Source organism: Anabrus simplex, chromosome 6, assembly GCF_040414725.1.
Source record: "Anabrus simplex isolate iqAnaSimp1 chromosome 6, ASM4041472v1, whole genome shotgun sequence".
Classification (NCBI taxonomy): Eukaryota; Metazoa; Arthropoda; class Insecta; order Orthoptera; family Tettigoniidae; genus Anabrus; species Anabrus simplex.
Genome location: NC_090270.1, coordinates 332,364,695 through 332,379,946, shown reverse-complemented (window position 1 = coordinate 332,379,946; position 15,252 = coordinate 332,364,695). Strand labels below are relative to the sequence as shown.

The following is a 15,252-nucleotide window of genomic DNA, read 5'->3' as shown; positions in this document are numbered from 1 at the left end:
GATCAAGTTATGGTAAAGAATTTTTTTTTCTGCAGGCAAGCTTGCCCACAGATGTCATGGGCCATGAATTATTTTGGACTTCTTAACTCCTGTTACTCTCCTGGTCAGCAATCCAGCCACTGAGAGAATATTTAGGGTGCATATCTCTCAGATTAAGCCCGTATAAATTTCTTGAATTGCTATATAGGCCATTAAATCATGGCAGTTAGAAAAGGTTATATTTCTTGTTTAAAATAGTATTGAATGTAAAAAATTCATTAGGTAAAGTATATTGTTAAAGATGGAGGCCTTCTGCCCCACTAAATAGATTTAGTGTTTCGCCTGTTATTGTTCTACCTATGTACAAATCGTCCCCTCTAATAAGGCTTACGTTCCTTTCCCTGGCAGCAATTACCTTATAACCCGCCTTCAACACCAAACTTGCAATCACACACTCATCTTCTATGCAGCCCGCCTCATCTGAAACCAAAACGTAGAAAATAAATAAATCTCACTCTCCACAAAACAATCTCTGTCGTCAAGTAAATTACTGTTTCAGTGCTTTCTCTGACATCGGCAACCGTGTCGTAACATCTGGCGAGCGATGCTGTGGTTAGGTAAGGGCCCACTCTGCTCTAACCCCGGCTCCTTCATAATGGCGTGTTGGGGCACAATCTTTCCCAGCGAGGGCTGAGGTGCGGTAATCCAACCGCCTACCCATGTTGGTGCAGTATCTCTACATCTGGTCTGCGGCGACCATCACCATGGCTACCCCTCTCATGGTAGCGGGAGAGGTGTATCTGAGGGTACTTGGGGGGGCCGAAGGACGCCACCCGCGTATCGGCGGCGACGGCCGATCTTGCCGTCTAGCTTGAACTTTATACCACGGACTTCTGCGACTTCAAGGTTGGTTTTGGATTAAAAATTTCTTCTAAAGGAACTTTTCAAGAAAATCTCTATTTGTGAGGAGAGACCTTTTGGGGTGGGGGAGGTCTGTACCGCAAGGGTACACCCGTCCCGGTCATTTAAATCAAGCGTCTTGTGAAATGACACCTTACACTTAAAACTTGAAACAACTAGAGCAAGATTTTCGGACTTTTTAATCAACAGATGTCGCTACTATAGTGATAAAGTAATTGTGTCTTCCTATGTTTATTACACTGTGTTGATTGTCTTGTGCTTTTGGTATGTTAAAGTTGTCAACACTTCGACCTCCTGCAGCCAACTTCAAAAGTGGCCAATAGAAAAATTCCTGTATTTAATTTTCACGCAATCTGCGTTTTCTTCTACATATATAATTATCCTATAAAAATGGGGGGTGTCGGGCGTTAGTCCAGATCTCTCTCAAACCTTCCACTCGGGTATAAAAGCTGGCATTTTTTCGAGCTACCTTGTCTTCTTGATCGTCCAGTGTACTCAGTTTGTGCTAATAGTGGAGGAGGCGGCGTTTCGCCCTTCATCCAGCAGTCCAGCGCAATAAGGTAATGGAAGCCGTTTACTAACTAGGAGATAGCCTCTGAAAGATAACCCGAGTGGAAGGTTTCCTGTCTTTAAGAATGTAACTTTAATTTCTGATCTTCAATTATGTAAACTTCTTTTTCAAATGTAAATCTTAAACTAGCCTAGATACTTAGCCGAAATTCGAGAATAGAGAGTGCGACACCCTCTCGACTTCCCTATCACCTTGTATTTGAGGTGACTATGTTTTTGTAACCGTTTCCTATCTGTGCTGCCTGGCCGAGGCGGTAAAGGCGTGCTCGGTTCGCCCGGAAGGACGTGGATTCGAATTCCTGTCAGGAAGTCGTAAAATTTAAGAAACGAGATTTCCACTTCCGGAGGTGCATATGGCCCTGAGGTTCAATCAGCCTACACCAAAAATGAGTACCAGGTTAATTCCTGGGGGCAAAGGCGGCCGGGCGTAGAGCTAACCACTCTACCCCATCACGTGCCGAGGTTAACACTGGTGGAAGCCTTTACCTTCCACTGCTCCAAGGGCCTTCATGGCCTGCATGGAGGTGACTTTGCTTTCTTATCTGTAGCCTTATAACTTAAATTTTCTCTATCTAGTCACCTCAGTAGAATAGGATTAGCCTCTGTAACTTCGGGCCAGAAGCCCAAATAGGGTTTTATCTTGTGTGCACATTTCAAGGAGAGCAAATGTCTGCCTCCGCAGCATTTTCATTTTTGGGGCAGTAACTTTAACCTGTGTTTTTTCTTCCCACCAAGGCTCGGTAGAATGAGTATTCGATACTCCTGTAAAATTTAGTTATTTCTGTTATGAGGTTAAACTGTTGAGTGTTGAAGACAGTGAAATCTGTTTGAACTATTAAATGTAGGTTGTGCCTCGAGAGGCCTGGAAACTGTAAAATTTCAGTGAGCAAAGATGCTCGGGTTGTATTGGTATTAGGTTCGGAGCTCAGTCTCCTAGATGCTCTTCCTATTCTTGTAGATATACTCTGTAAATGAAATGGGGAGAACTGTCTCCTTAACTTTTGGGTGTGTGGAGCAATAGTAAAATTGGAGCTTCAAGCTCAGATGATTAATTGACCAATTTTGTTGATTTTCAGAATTCTCCGACTTTATATTTAAACTACTGTACCTGAAACCTTGTTCCGTTGCTGGGCGTCTTGTTTGCCAATATTTTTGCAGTTAAAAAGAGAGGAGGAAATAAATATAACTTTAATTTTAAAGCTTTTAATTAATCATTTGACTGTAGTAGATAGACGCATTCATGCCCGCACCTTCTTTCACCGCTGTCCACCATGGAAACTCCGTAATAATAATAATAATAATAATAATAATAATAATAATAATAATAATAATAATAATAATAATAACTTTGCTATGTTCTCATGGAAATTATCTGGACAATTCTCTTTTAGATTATATTTTTATTCAACAATGTAATTATGAAAATGTTAGAATATAATTAATCTATTAATTCACAACATGATCCGCCTCTCTGGTGTAGTGATTAGGGCGATTAGCTGCCACCCTTGGGGGCTCGGGTTCGGTTTCCGGCTCTGCCACGAAATTTGAATAGTGGAACGAGGGCTGAAACGGGGTCCACTTAGCCTCGTGAGGTCAATTCAGTAGCTGTGGGTTCGATTCCCACCTCAGCCATTCTGGAAGTGGTTTTCCGTGGTTTCCCACTTCTCCTCCAGCAAATGCCGGGATGGTAGGCTACGTAACTTAAGGCAACGCCCGCTTCCTTCCCTCTTCCTTGTCTATCCCTTCCAATCTTCCCACCCCTCACAAGGCCCCTGTTCAGCATAGGAGGTGAGGCCGCCTGGACTAGGTACTGGTCCCCCTCCCCAATTCTATCCCCGCCCCAATGTCTGAAGGTCCAGGACACTGCCCTGAGGTGCTAGATGTGGGATCCGTCGCTGATTCCGAGGGAAAAACCAACCCTGGAGGGTAAAAAAATTAAGACAGAAAGAAAGAATTTACAACATGTACATTTTTTTAATCAGTCAACTTTTTTCAGCAGTTGTATCACGTGTCATGAGATCACTGCAGCATTCTTCTTGATCTCTGTTAGTCTCTTTCTCTGCTTCATTTTGACGTCGTCTTCTGGAGTTTGAATTATCTGGAGTATCAGATTTGACGCAGCAGCAGCAGAACATTGACTCCAGCCAAGAGCAAGAGCAGCAACAATCACACTCACAACAATCGCAATCATTGCAGTCACAATCATCGCAGTCACAATCATCGCAGTCACAATCATCGCAGTCAGACATTTCTCCAGGGATGGAACCTGCAATCACCAAATGAAATGTTATCTTAACGTAGACCTGCATGTAGGCTATAGTCGTACTGAATATTGAAAGGTGAGTTCTGACAGTTCTTAGAGGACTGTGAGCTTGGATCCGGGAGATAGTGGGTTCGAATCCCACTGTCAGCAGCCCTGAAGATGGTTTTCCGTGGTTTCCCATTTTCACACAAGGCGAATGCTGGGGCTGTACCTTAATTAAGGCCACGGCCGCTTCCTTCCAACTCCTAGGCCTTTCCAATCCCATTGTCGCCATAAGACCTACCTGTGTCGGTGCGACGTAAAGCCACTACAAAAGAAAAGTTTTTAGAGGGAAGTCCGTTTACTGCTTACCTGGGTGAGGAGAAGGGAGTAGGGCGGTATGGGTGCCATGGAAACGTGTTGTTTAGAGTTGCCAAACCTCTCACTTTTGAGTTATGTACAACAGAACACAGCGGTGTGAACGAACGAAAAAGTGATCTGGAAGCGAGGTGAAAGAGAAAGGAATGCAGGAATGTGGCAACACCGTGCAATGTTCCTACCTCCAGCCTTATCTGTCAAAACGCTTCTTTCTATATTACGCGTATAGTGAGTGTCACCCAACCTTGCTCTCTTTAACCTCGTTTGTACGGGGAAAGTTGTCATGCTGATTTAAATGAGGACAACTGCAGGCAGAGTGCACTACAGTGTCACCATGTTCAGTAGCAGTGCTAAGAAGCTCGTCCCCACCCCCGCAATAATTGAAAATAGGCCCCTCGTTTCCTGATAAGGATACAAGTGTATTTCGTAGTACGAGGTTGTAATAATTACAATGAACAGTAATAATAATAATAATAATAATAATAATAATAATAATAATAATAATAATAATAATAATAATAATAATAATAATAATAATAATAATGTAATTGTATCGGAGGTACACCCGCTCCGTACGTTTAAAACTAGCGCCTTGGATAATGCCATCTGCATCATAAACTTGGAAACCACTAGTTCAAGAAGTTTGGACATTTCTCAACAGATGTCTCTACGATCAACTTAGGTTGTGCCCTCTGGGATGCAGATGAACTATTAAAGTTCAAGAGTTAATTTTTTTATGTTAATTTTTCCTAAACTGGAATGTTTAGTGTTTGTTTTTGATGTTCATAAGTTATCAACACTTCTATCTCTTCCCGCCAACTTAAGGTGTTGGCCAATATTTTTTTTGTACATTTATTTATTCACCAATGATTACATTTTGATGTTTGTTTGGTTATCCAATGAGAATTGGGGGTGTGTCAGAGCCTTGGCCGAGAGTTTTCTGGAACCTTCCCCTCTGCTATAAAAGCTGGCGTATTTTCGGACCGGACCTACCGGGCGAGTTGGCCGTGCGCGTAGAGGCGTGCGGCTGTGAGCTTGCATCCGGGAGATAGTAGGTTCGAATCCCACTATCGGCAGCCCTGAAAATGGTTTTCCGTGGTTTCCCATTTTCACACCAGGCAAATGCTGGGGCTGTACCTTAATTAAGGCCACGGCCGCTTCCTTCCAACTCCTAAGCCTTTCCTATCCCATCGTCGCCATAAGACCTATCTGTGTCGGTGCGACGTAAAGCCCCTAGCAAAAAAAAAGTATTTTCGGACCAGGTTGTCTTAGTGATCGCTCCAGTCTAGAGTGTGTTCTTAACGAAGGCAGGGGCCACCTCATCCATCTTCGGGAGGTCCACCTGTTCAAGGTAATGGCAGATCTGCGTTAGTCTTTCAAAGCTATCTCGAGGGGAAGGTTTCAGATCTCTAGTAATGTAACTTTATTTTCTAAAATGTAAATTTCAATCAAGCCGAAGCCAACGGCCGTAGCTGTGTTGAAACACCGGATCTCATAAGATCTCCGAAGTTAAGCAACATTGGGCGTGGTCAGGAGTTGGATGGGTTGCCACGCGCTGTTGGTGGGGGTAAGGGAATGGAGGAGCGGAAAGGAACTGACCACCCTACCGCACGTAAACTCCGGCTCAGGAACACCTCTGCGGAGGTTCGGACCTGCCTTCGGGCGGAATAACCCTTACCTTACCTAATCAAGCCGAAAGAACTTCACCGAAATCAGGGAATAGAGAGTGAGGTACCCTCTCGTATTCCCTCTCAACTTGATTTTGAGGTGATTATGAATTTATAACCTTTTCTATCTTGTAATTTATGAAACTTAAATATTTTTCTTCATCTAGTCACCTCCGTAGTTTAGGCTTAGCCTCTGTAACGTCGGTCCATAAGCCCAAATAGGGTTTTATGCATTTAATGTAAATCTTAAGGAACGCAAGTGTTCGCCTGCTCACAATTTTTATTTTGGGCCTTTCGTTTTTACCCAAAGGCCATGTCGAATGGGTCCTTGTTACCCCTGTTAATCTCTATTTCATTCCTTTCATGTTAAAGATAACAGACTGTTGAGCAGTGAATATTGTTTAATTTTGATAAATGTTGGTTGTGTCTCTGACAGGCCTGGAAAGTGTGAATTTTCGAAAGTAGATTCCTAAGTGTAATATTGTAGAGCAAGGATGCTCTTCCTTCTGATGTAAAAATTTGAGATCCGTCTCCTTGACTGTTGATTGAATGGAGCAGTAGCGCTAAAGTAACATTTGTAATTGAAAGCTTCAAGCTCAGCCTGTAAAATTGTTATTTGAATATTCTCGACCTCTCTAAAAGTGTTTTTCAAGCTTACGAGCTAAATTTCTTTAACTGATTGTTAATTACTTGGTAAAGTATTAAGATTTGAAAAAAGGAAAGGTTAAGGAAGGAAATAAAACTGCCAATTTTAAAGTTTTAAATCATCTTTCGATTCTCGTATATCCACCCAATCATCCCCGCACCTTCTTTCACCTCTGTGATCCACAATATCTCCGTAATAATAATAATAATAATAATAATAATAATAATAATAATAATAATAATAATAATAATAATAATAATTTACACAATTTAATTTTCAAATCCGAAGGAATTACAATAATACACTTATTTAGTACAAACACACACACTCACACACAAGAAATCCATATTCCAATTATAGTAACAAAAAACACGCTAGCCGTCACAATATTAAGAAATAATCTCGTTCCTAGCACCAAATGATTTACTACCATTTATAACTCAACCGTCCATCGTAGGCCTACTTAGCTACACTGAATGCCGAGAGTTATAAACAGGCTCGAAACTACAGTAATTAAAGTTTAAATAAGGAGGATGTCTTTGATACCGCATCGTCCTTGACTTCTGGGTTCTCAAATCTTTATAATTACTTGCGACTAGCAAGACAGGCTTGCCGACTAGCTCAGGAACAGGCGACCTCTCGCACGAACCCGAATGCTAGTAAAACTGTCGTCAATCTTTCCAAGAAATTCTTGGACGAGAACCAAACGGCAGTTCAAGCTAAGGATCTTAGGCCGCTATTAGCCGTGGGCGACTAGTGGCGCAACTTGTGAATAATTGCTCGGTTCATACCGGGGAATAGTCAGTTGAGAGAATGGCGTCCTACGAAGAACTTCTTCTTCTTGCTCTTCTATTAAAAAGGAAAAAGTCGCCATAAGACCTATCTGTGTCGGTGCGACGTAAAGCAAAAAAAAAATCGCTGTGAGCCTGATAAGGTCCGCTGTTGTACCCGCTCCCAGTTTAACAAGAGGCGAGAGGAGAGCTCTGAAGGAACTTACAGATGATTCTGAACTGACCATTCTCTCAGCTGATAAGGGTAATGCGACAGTGGTTATGGACACTGACGAGTATAAGAATAAGATCTCGGCTATATTGTCAGATCAAGTTTACAGACTGAACTCACGTGACCGCACCACTCGTGTGTTCAACGCCACCGTGAAGCTCTTAAGGCAATCTTTAAGACTAAACATCTGTCCCCGGGGGGCGCAGTGCCACCTAGATTATATGGACTTCCTAAGATCCATAAAAAATATGTTCCCCTTAGACCTATTGTTAGTTTGATAGGTTCCCCTACCAATGCTCTGGCTAAACACCTAAGCAAATTGCTTCAGCCACACATAAGACGTACTGAATCATATGTCAAGGACTCTCGGTATTTCGTCAACAAGTTGTCAAATACACTGACTGACAGAGCAAATGCAACACCAAGAAGGAGTGGTCAGAACTTTATGCCAATTGCAGGGGAGACTGACGTCACTGAGGTATGCTCATGATGTGAAATGCGCCACTGTGCTGCGCACGTAGCGAACGATAAATGGGACACGGCGTTGGCGAATGGCCCACTTCGTACCGTGATTTCTCAGCCGACAGTCATTGTAGAACGTGTTGTCGTGTGCCACAGGACACGTGTATAGCTGAGAATGCCAGGCCGCCGTCAACGGAGGCATTTCCAGCAGACAGACGACTTTACGAGGGGTATGGTGATCGGGCTGAGAAGGGCAGGTTGGTCGTTTCGTCAAATCGCAGCCGATACCCATAGGGATGTGTCCACGGTGCAGCGCCTGTGGCGAAGATGGTTGGCGCAGGGACATGTGGCACGTGCGAGGGGTCCAGGCGCAGCCCGAGTGACGTCAGCACGCGAGGATCGGCGCATCCGCCGCCAAGCGGTGGCAGCCCCGCACGCCACGTCAACCGCCATTCTTCAGCATGTGCAAGACTCCCTGGCTGTTCCAATATCGACCAGAACAATTTCCCGTCGATTGGTTGAAGGAGGCCTGCACTCCCGGCGTCCGCTCAGAAGACTACCATTGACTCCACAGCATAGACGTGCACGCCTGGCATGGTGCCGGGCTAGAGCGACTTGGATGAGGGAATGGCGGAACGTCGTGTTCTCCGATGAGTCACGCTTCTGTTCTGTCAGTGATAGTCACCGCAGACGAGTGTGGCGTCGGCGTGGAGAAAGGTCAAATCCGGCAGTAACTGTGGAGCGCCCTACCGCTAGACAACGCGGCATCATAGTTTGGGGCGCTATTGCGTATGATTCCACGTCACCTCTAGTGCGTATTCAAGGCACGTTAAATGCCCACCGCTACGTGCAGCATGTGCTGCGGCCGGTGGCACTCCCGTACCTTCAGGGGCTGCCCAATGCTCTGTTTCAGCAGGATAATGCCCGCCCACACACTGCTCGCATCTCCCAACAGGCTCTACGAGGTGTACAGATGCTTCCGTGGCCAGCGTACTCTCCGGATCTCTCACCAATCGAACACGTGTGGGATCTCATTGGACGCCGTTTGCAAACTCTGCCCCAGCCTCGTACGGACGACCAACTGTGGCAAATGGTTGACAGAGAATGGAGAACCATCCCTCAGGACACCATCCGCACTCTTATTGACTCTGTACCTCGACGTGTTTCTGCGTGCATCGCCGCTCGCGGTGGTCCTACGTCCTACTGAGTCGATGCCGTGCGCATTGTGTAACCTGCATATCGGTTTGAAATAAACATCAATTATTCGTCCGTGCCGTCTCTGTTTTTTCCCCCAACTTTCATCCCTTTCGAACCACTCCTTCTTAGTGTTGCATTTGCTCTGTCAGTCAGTGTATAACCCTTCAACCTAATGCGCTTTTGATGAGTTTAGATGCGGAGTCCATGTTCACTAAAGTGCCGATTGAATCGGTTATGTCTCTCATTGAACACCTGTTCCTTGAGGACATTACTAAGCTATTTTACTACTGCATGACTTCCAGCTATTTCTTGTGGGGTGGGAATTTTTACGAACAGACGGACGGAGTGGCTATGGGAAGTCTACTTTCGTCCATAGTGGCTAATTTCTTTATGGAGCATTTTGAGGAGGAGGTTATTGCTTCGGCGTCCGTCAAACCTGTGATATGGTGGAGGTATGTTGATGTTACATTTGTGATCTGGACAGAAGGTCCTGAGAAATTTCATCTATTTCTATACCACCTATATCAGCAACATCCTTCAATTAAATTCACTATGGAGATGGAGTCGGACGGATGTCTTTCTTTCTTGGATGTTCTAGTAAGAAAGAAACCGGACAGCTCCTTACGACATACCATCTATCGTAAGCCTATCCACACAAATCTCTATCTTCATGCAGATTCTTACCACCATCCAGCACAAAAACAAGGCATTATCACGACACTCACCAAGAGGGCGAGACGAATTTGTGAGCCATCATATATCCAGGTGGAGATGGGCACACTCAGAGTCACGTTCAACGGTAATGTTTACAGCAATTTGCAGATTCATAGAGCCCTGCATCCCAGAAAAACGACCAAGCAAAGCTCACGGAAGGAAAAAGTGAAGGGAACTGCCTACCTGACTTACATTCACAACACCACAGATCGAAATGCTAAGGTCCTCCGCAAATACAAAATAAAAACCGTGTATGGCACCATCACTAAAATATGCTCACAGTCTGGGTAAAACCAAGGACAACACCCTGCGGTATACGAAATTCCCTGTACTTGCGGTAAGGCATACATTGGCCAAACATGCCGGTCTATTGGCACTCGTATCAAGGGACATGAACGTAATATTCGTCTCAAGCAGCCAGACAAATCAGCAATAGCTGAGCACGCTCTATCGTTGGGTCATGATGTCATGTTCCAAGATGCTCGAGCTCTTACCCACACTAGACACTACAGGTCCAGGATTATACGGGAAGCTGTGGAAATACGTAGATGTCCTAACAATTTCAACAGGGACACTGGCCATCAATTAAGTAATACCTAGTTGCCAGCCATTAAGGATTTACGTAGGTAGTTCCCTTCCCTGTCCCTTCACTAATGTTATTTCGTCTCGGTGTTTTCCACATTCGTACGTTCCTCATCGCCAGATGTTTCATTCCAGGCTTGCGTCAATGTCATACCTTCATATGTGGGTACACCTGTTTGTAACCCTCTCAGACTGATTCTGATGGTTCCGCCAGCTTCCGCTTCGAACGCTAGCGCTGTACCGTGTACGGGGAGCCATCTGGTGACGAATGAACGTACCATTTCCACTTCTATTATAACGTCTAAATTCAAACCTCATTGTTAAGAAGCCTTTCTCGTGGACAGTCGAGATTTTCTTCTGATTACGCAGAGCAAAGTTCTCTGCGAAACGTAAAAATTTCACATTATTTTCTTGACACGGCATAAGCCCAAAAGCCTATATCATGTCTACATTTACACTAGTTAAACGTATCCTGATTATAAAATACCATAAATAAGAGACTAACTATAGAAAAGTACAGGTAATGTAATGCATAATAATGTATAAATAATATAGTTATGGACAAATTATTATTATTATTATTATCATTATTATTATTGTTACCGTATTTTTGTGGTAGGTAGAGGTGAAAGAAGGTGCGGGTGTGAACGGGTCTCAAACTACGAAATTAAAGTTAATGTAAAATTTAACAAGGTTATATTCTCTTTTCAAAATCAAGAAATAACAAGCATGGAAGGTACAGAGTAGCAAGGCAACAAAAGAGCAACAACAGTATTTACAGGCTTTGGGCTTCGAGCCCCGAACTCACAATTCTTGAGCAGTTAGCCCAAGCTTACATGTACATAAGGTTTAACAAAGGGGCAGAAAACCCCAATCATGCCCAGGAGCACTTGCTCATAATTACACAGAAAAGCCTCCTCGAGGCATACAACACTCAATTTTCGAAAAAGAGCCACTCGCTCTCAACTTTAAGCCTATCAAAGGCCACACCAAACTCCACCTTCAAGTTGTCCTCTAAGGACATAGACACAGGGGTAAAATACCCAACCTACTGAGGTCTATTAAGTGAGAAAAAGGTTAATTACATGACCTCTAAAATAACAATTTGAGAGGAGGCGATCTGCACTCCTAATACATTTTGTTTAAAACCTAATCTGGCTCTAGGCCGCTAATGCAAGGGCTAATCCCATACTACAGAGGTGACTTTAGAAAGGAACAATTTACATTACATTAAGGAAGGATCGGTTGTGAGAAATAAGTTCACCTCAAATCAATATGAGTGGGAGCTCGAGAGGGTTAAGCACTCTCTATCCCAATATGTAGCTTTAAAAGAGAATAGATGCTAAGAGTCGTTACATTTTAGGGAAAAGTTACATGGTGGAAACGCTTCGGACCCGCCCCGAGAGTTAAACTGCTGAGCTAGCAAGAAAAGAAATTATTAAATGGCCATTACCTGGTTGTTGAACTGCTGCCCGAAGAAAGAGGCGCTTCCCGCCCCCTGCTATGTACTTTACACACTGAAAGATGGTACTGAAGTGGCACCGAGACCCGAAAATCAGCAGTTTATATACTCTCGCGGAAAGTTCGAGGCGTTTTTGGAATGAGAACACCCTCCCACAAGGATTTTATTGGTTCACCAAGAAAACCCCTACACAGTACGAAGAAGAAACATATTATTGGTGGAAAATTAATTCGAGAAATTCAGGATTGGCTAAATTCAAAACAAGGGGAAAGAAAGGGGTATACAGCCAACTTAAACAATAACAGAAAGAAATTTAACAAGAAACAAACTTTTGAAATAAAAATTTCTCCAAAAAACAGTTCTTTCACTTCGCACTAGGGTGCACCATTGTAGTTTTTCAGTAGTGTCCTCTAGAAGAGAAAGTTCACACTTCTTACTACAGGTAAAACAAAAATACATCAAAAATGACCCAGTTCAAAAACTCCAAAATTTCCAAGTAGTGACATCTTCTGAGAAACTTGAAAATTAATACCGTAGATAAAGTTCAGACTTCCTCCAGCCGAGGAGTTTCAATTGGCGCAAATTTTAAATAAGCGGCGTGGAGGTGTACCGCCCGGTACAATTATTATTATTATTATTATTATTATTTTTATTATTATTATTATTATTATTATTATTATTATTATTACCGTGGTTCGGTGGATTAGCAGAGGTGAAAGAAGGTGCTGGGGTGAACAGGTCTCAAAATACGAAATTAAAGTTAATTTAACAAGGTTATATTTTCTTTTCAAGATCAAGAAATAACAAATATAACAGGTACTCAGTAGCTAAACAACAAATCGAGAGTGTACAATTACAGTGTTACAGGATTTGGGCTCCGAGAGCCAGACACACAATTCTTGAGCTATAAGCCCAACCTTACGATATACAAGATTCAACAAAGGGGCAGAAGACCCCAATCATGCCCAGGAGCTCTTGCTCCCAATTACACAGTAAAGCCTCCTCGAGGCACGCAGAAATCAAAATTTTAAGAAAGAGCAAGCCGCTCTTAAAGTTCAAGCCTATCAAAGGCCACACCAAATTCTACTTTCAAGCTGTCCTCCAAGTACATGAAAACAGGGGTAAAAATACCCAACCTACTGAGGCCTATTCAGTGAAGAAACAGGACAATTACATGGCCTCCAAATATACCAACTTGAGAGGAGGCGAAACTGCACTCCTAATACATTTTGTTTAAAACCTACTTGGCACTAGGCCGTTAATGCAAGGGCTAATCCCATCCTAAAGAGGTGACTTATATGATAAAACGATTTACATTACATTGGAAGGGAAGAAACGGTTGTGGAAATAAGTTCACCTCAAAGCAATATGAGTGGGAGCTCGAGAGGGTTAAGCACTCTCTATCCCAATTTGTAGTTTAAAAAGATAGAATTGATACCAAGTGTCTTTACATTTTAGAGGAAAGTTACATGGTAAAAAGGCTTCGGACCTGCCCCGAGAGTTAAACTGCTGAGCTAGCAAGAAAAGAAGTTATTAAAAGGCCATTACCTGGTGGTTGAACTGCTGCCCGAAGAAAGAGGCGCTTCCCGCCCCCTGCTACATAATTTACGCAATGATAGGTGTTACTGAAGTGGCGCGGAGACCCGAAAATCAGCAGTTTATATACCCTCGTGGAAAGTTCGAGGCGTTTCGTGAATGATAACACCCTCCCACAAGCATTTTATTGGATAATGGCAAAAACTACTACACTAGACGAAGAAGAAACACCTTATTGGTGGAAAATTAATTACAGAAAGTCCTTATTGGTCAAATTCAAAACTGGCGGAAAGAAAGGGTTAACATTGCCAACTTAAACAATGGTAGAACGAAATTTAATAAAGAACAAACTTATAAGTACTAAATTTCTTCAAAAAAACGGTTCCTTCACTTCGCACCAGGGTGCATAATTGTAGTCCTTCAGTAGTGTCATCTAGAAGAGAATGTCCACACTTCTTACTACAGGCAAAACAAAAATACATCGAAAACGACACAGTTCAGAAAACTTCAAAATTTACAAGTAGGGACATCTTCTGAGAAACTTGAGAATTAACACTGTAGTTCAAGTTCAGGCTTCCTCCAGTAGAGGAGTTTTAACTGGCGCAAAGTTTGAATTAGCGGCGTGGAGGTGTACCACCCGGTACAATTATTATTATTATTATTATTATTATTATTATTATTATTATTATTATTATTATTATTATTGTACCGGGCGGTACACCTCCACTCCGCTAATTTAAAATGTGCGCCAGTTGAAACTCCTCTGCTGGATGAAGTCTGAACTTTATCTACGCTATTAATTCTCTACTTTCTCAGAAGATGTCACCACGTGGAAAATTTTGAGTTTTTGAACTGTGTCATTTTTGATGTGGTTTTGTTTCACTTGAAGTAAGAAGTGTGAACTTTCTCTTCTAGAGGACACTACTGAAGATCAACAATAGTGCAACCTAGTGCGGAGTCAAAGAACTATTTTGTTGGAGAAATTTTTATTTCAAATGTTTGTTCTTTGCTAAATTTCTTTCAGTCATTGGTTAAGTTGGCAATATTAACCCCTTCTTTCCCCTTGTTTTAAATCTAGCCTATCCCGAATTTCTTGAATTAATTTTCCACCAATTATGTGTTTCTTCTTAGTATTGTGTAGGGGGTTTATTGATCTACCAATAAAATCATCGCGGGAGGGTGTTTTCATTCCCCTAACGCCTAGAACCTTCTGCGAGAGTATTTAAACTGCTGATTTTAGGGTCTCCGGGCCACTTCTGTTCTATCTTTCAATGTATTAAGTACATAGCAGGAGGCGGGAAGCGCCTCTTTCCTCGGCAGCGGTCATCAATAAGGTAATGGCCGATTAATAAATTCTTTCTTTGCTAGCTCAGCAGTTTAACTCTCGGGGCGGGTGCGAAGCGTTCCTCCATGTAACCTTTTCCTAAAATGTAACGATCTTTTCTTCTATTCTCTTTTAAGCTGCATATTGGGATAGAGAGTGCTAACCCTCTCGAGCTCCCACTCACATTGTCTTGAGGTGAACTTATTTTCTCAACCTATTCTTCGTTAATGTAAAACAAATTGCTCTTTTCTAAAGTCACCTCGGTAGTATGGGATTAGCCCTTGCATTAGTGGCCTAGAGCCAGATTAGGTTTTTAAAAACAAGTGTATTAGGAGTGCAAGATCGCCTCCTCTCAAATTGTTATTTTAGAGGTCATGTAATTGCCCCTTTTCATTTAATAGACCTCAGTAGGTTGGGTATTTTACCCCTGTGTCTATGTCCAGTAAGGACAACTTGAAGGTAGAGTTTGGTGTGGCCTGGGAGAGGCTTAAATTTTGAGAGCGAGTGGCTCTTTTGAAAACTGAGTGTTGTATGCCTCGTGGAGGCTTTTCTGTGTAATTTGGAGCAAGG

The 15,252-nt window shown here is 42.7% G+C and overlaps 1 long non-coding RNA gene across 1 annotated transcript in view; it reads right to left on the bottom strand.

Annotated features, from left to right (window-relative positions):
* Window positions 1-3,424: 3,424 nt before the first annotated feature.
* LOC136875786 (uncharacterized) overlaps window positions 3,425-15,252 on the bottom strand; it is a 48,943-nt gene continuing 37,115 nt past the window's right edge. Inside the window, exon 2 of the long non-coding RNA XR_010860514.2 lies at window positions 3,425-3,736. This is a non-coding gene — a long non-coding RNA (uncharacterized lncRNA). The remainder of the gene's footprint in view (window positions 3,737-15,252) is intronic.